We start from the raw sequence: 4,765 nt of genomic DNA, 5'->3' as shown, positions 1-4,765 counted from the left end.
GATAAACATGTCAGTAAATTATTTGGAGAGACTTGTAACTTATTAAGATCAATGAAAGTGGCCTTCGACTACAGATGAGATGGTAAAAAATAGTTGTTACACTGATAAGACCTAAATTAGAATATGCCGCAACACTACGGGCACCTAGCACAAAGAACATAAGAAAATTAGAAAGAATACAAAGAGCAGCGACAAACATGGCACCTACACTGTCAAATTTGACATACGAACAAAGATTGGAGAAATTACATCTGTCAACACTGGAACAGAGAAGAGAAGTCAGTGATTTGTTGACCATTTACAGAATTATGAAAGGGTTGGAAATTCTCGATAGAGACGACTTATTAAAGTGGGAAAAAAGAAAAACAAGAGGACACAAAAAGAAACTGAAGAAAGACAGTGACCTGAAAAAATAGCTTCCCACATAGAGTGATTGATGTCTGGAAGAAACTAAACGGAGAAACAGTGAATACCAGAACTATACACGATTTAAAAAAAATAAATAAATAAGAATAAACTGGATGAGGGGAGATACGAAAACGGGTCATCATTACGAGCATAGCTCTCGTCCATTAAAATACAACTAGGTAAATACACGTGAATGGTACATGTATACGTATGCGCTAGTGCTGGGCAAATACCGCTAATTTCAATACCGGAATTACCGGTTAACAACAATGCCGTTACCGGAATTACCGGTAATTTACCGGTAAAAGACTCGTGAGGTAGTAGTGACGTCCCAAGTTCGAGTCGCCTTTATGACTTAAATCTAAACAAATTTCATCCTACTATGGTGTGTAGTCACAAGTTTTGTAACGTCGTCACTATAAAAATCCTGCGCTCCGAGTCGTTACTCCAACTCTCGTGGGCGGGGAGTAGGGAGGGGGTGCGTGTAAGGTCACAGCATTACCTACTCTCCCTCAGTGCATAGGACTACTCACCAATCCCCCCCTCCCCCTCTCACACTCCACTTCCGTCTCTATGTAAGTGCAATTTCATACAAAGAATATATTTTTCACATAGACACACAATTTCACAAAAGAAAAATAATTACATGCATCATTTTTACACATTACACATAAAAATTCATTTCCAAAATCACCCATTTTTCATTTAGTCAGGACAAAGGTTTTTTTTGTACAATTGAGGTGTTTTGTGCGAGATGAATTGACATATGTAGGTCATTTTCATAATGTTTTTTTTTTTTACCAAGTTCCTCTTATATTAGGCTCAGGAACACAATCTCAACCCTTTGAATTTCTGTCAAAGTTTTTTTCAATTGTTCATAGTTGTCATTTTTTATATTGGAATTACGTTAATTTTGTATTAGCAGGACTCTACGATCCCTATATTTATATTATAGTACCTTTAAATGGACAAAAAACACACGCATATGTTTTATTTTAATTTTTTATTCTGTGCATCCATTTGGATACATGCCCACCGGAACATAGGCTGACTAATCGAATACGTACATTTTGCACTGAACCCCTGCGGGCCGAGATGCGAACAAAACGATCTAGCACGACTGTTAATTTTCATATTCGAATACGTACATTTCGTACTGTGCATCTGTGGGCCGAGAAGGGAGCAGGACGATCTAGCACGTTGAATACGTTCCTGTTAATTTTCATCCTACGTGGGGCCGTCAGTACTGTCACTCAGTACCACCAAGCCGAAACGTGCTTACCGCTCTCTGAGTATTATGGGATAGCTTATCGGTTAACGGAGCCTAAACGGTAGCAGATTTTTTGCTGGTAAGCTACCGTCAAGGTTGTTACCGATAAAACCCGTAACTACCGGTAGCTGCCCACCACTACCGTCACTCAGTACCACCAAGCCGAGACGTGCTTACCGCTCCACGAGTGTTTGGTATAGCTTATCGGTTAACGGAACCTTAACGGTAGCAGAATTATTACCGGTAAGCTACCGTCAAGGCTGTTACCGATAAAACCGGTAACTTTACCGGTAGCTGCCCACCACTAGTATGTGCAGTGTCGGTGGGCAACGGCTCTGATGGATGATTGAGTGGGGGAAGAGATGTGGGTATATGTGTGGGAAGAATGCCGGCGTTACTTACATCATATACATACATACACACACGCATGTATATACATGTGTTCATGTATGTATATAAAATTAGCAGGATAAGGCCGAGGGGGGTTCTGTCTGGGCTGTAGCCAGCTTCTCTCCCCCCCCATACTCAAAGTTATCTGATCTCTAAACATCATTAAAAAAATCACAACACTCAGCATTTTCATAACAACATAATATGCTCTTCCACAGGCCTCAAAATGCCACCTCAATGTTTAGATTGTAAAGAAATTTCTGGGGTTTTTACTAAGCTTGCTACTAGAGATCAGGACCCCCTGAATGAATTCCTGCCTAGACCCTCAGTCCCTGTTGCAACCTTAATTATTCATCCTTGCATACAGCTTGTAAACAGAACTCTACAGTTCGTCCAAATATTGGAAAGGAAGCTGGCCTGAAATACATAAATTGATAACACACACACATACAATGGGAACAAGTTGGAAACACGCAAATCTAAAAGACGTGAACAATACAGCTTTCTTTACGGGTGCATTAAATACTGGCATACCTTTAAGATTACATTGGTAACATGGCAACGTGGGTATAACTGTTGGGGAAAAAAAGGCGGGATTCTACGAGTGTAAGTCTTGTATGTTACAATTATAGGTAAATGCACACACAGAGGTTGTGTGCCACGTAGATGGATAGAACAGCTTGACGGCAACCAAAAACGAAAGTAACATTGTCGCCCTAAAAGGAAGAGGTTGACCATTTTTTTTTCGATCTCACCTTCCCTCCTTCAGCTTCCTTTCGGCGTCCTCGTTTGTTTGTTCCTTCTTCAAGCAAACACTGTCCTTATTTCATATCTAATATTTACAATTAATTATTTCAAAGTCTTGAAAGTAAGTTATTTTCCTCTCTGTTGCAGATGGCTTGCAGACGGTCGGGAGAAACGTTGCTTCGTTTTACTTCATTGATCTTCTAATTTCCATGATATTGCATTGCTGTATGTAGACTATCTTCGTTACCTAATGGGTGCCACGGAGATGAGTAAAATAGTTTGGTGGTTACCAGGATAGAAGTATATGGCAGCTACTTCGGGACGGAGATTAATAGTAACCCATCACCCTCTTGCTACTCTGAGAGCAGCCAGAAAGGGAAAGTATTTTCGCTAATCAAAATCGCAGACGTTTTTATACATACCATGAGTATGAATCCCCATTCAATTATCTATTTGTAAAAACAACGAAGAAAGTAATGAATTATCGACTGTAGAATGTATACATTATTGAAATACAATGTCGATTGCATGCGTAACGACTTTTCTGGTCGTCAGTACCCACAACGCTCGATTGGTGTGGCGTAAGCTCTCGCCAGGTGAGAGAACTAGGCCCCACATGACAAGAATGTAGATTAGCCAGCCAGACCATGAAATTTCGTCAGGCATAAACAAAAATTTTCTACGTTTTTACGTAGTCCTATCACGGACCTTGTTTGATCTGCCTCTCAAAATCTGCCAAGATTGTAAAATATGTTTACATAAAAAATGGAGAATAGTCTCCATCAGAGGAACACATTTCTGATTTATTTTTTGGCTATTCGTCAAGTGAAGATATATTCTAAATCCATTCCCATTCTCTCCTTAGATAATTCAGACGTCTGGGTTATGCCCTCGACGTGGCTCACGCTGCCTGTCCATTTCATTTGGGTCAAAACGGTTGATTTCTCAAGTACTTTCTCGCGATTCGGATCGAAATAAAATGATAATTCAGAGTGAGGGTATGTACAATATTTATGATAACGACGTCGTCGCAGATAACAATAACACCGCCTTTTTATGCTCTTAAAATATACTTAAATTAATAAAATTGTGGGTCCAAGTTTTTATTTTATGATCATTCAGTTTCTTGCGATTGTCCATCAATTTTGGTCAGATTTGAATGTGTAGTTTGGGCTGCCCATTTTCGACAGACAGACAAGCAAACAAACAGGCAGACAGATCCACGCCTACTACTAGCGTATATCATATTTCATTGAATATTAAGTTATTTTGGCTACAATGGCATACAATTATAGGAACAACCAAAATACAAATAAAACATTTTCACGTTGAATAAACATGCAGTGGTTGAGAGGATTGATCCCATCTTTGCCGGCTTTTCATTAACTGACATCTGAGAAAATTCATGTTCGTGACCGCCTTTGCGGTAGCCAATCACGATCGTGTAGGCGTGGCTTATGTTGCTTGTCGAGGATTGACGCAATGCAATATCATCGGCATTTTGAATATAAATTCTATAACGAAAATAATATATTATCGATAACTGCAGGATGTCTGCATCAATCATATGCATTTATCCCATAAGATAGAAACTTGAACCTATTCTCACAACGAACATTTGAGGTATCGTATCACATTGTTCAAATACCCACACTGTTACGCCTTCGCTAAGCCTTATCGGCTATCGCGCAAAAGTAATCTGAAGTTTCATTCAGAGATTAGGTGATACGCTTTATCCTTGTACTATGAATGTTTGATAACGTTTGGATTATTGCCGCGCAAACGTAGTTAAAAGTTACGTTGTCTTGTATCAATAGTGATGACTGGTAACGGCCGCACTGATTAAACTCTTCGTCAGGTATAATGTAAGGTAAAGCCTGGCCAGTATAGAGATCATAATAATAATATTATATAATAGATAGATGGCCTTTTCTTCGTAAAATTACTGTC

Source organism: Oratosquilla oratoria, chromosome 4 (genome assembly GCF_046742065.1).
Source record: "Oratosquilla oratoria isolate Oo_2021 chromosome 4, ASM4674206v1, whole genome shotgun sequence".
Lineage (NCBI taxonomy): Eukaryota > Metazoa > Arthropoda > Malacostraca > Stomatopoda > Squillidae > Oratosquilla > Oratosquilla oratoria.
Note: the sequence above shows the minus strand (reverse complement) of the source record.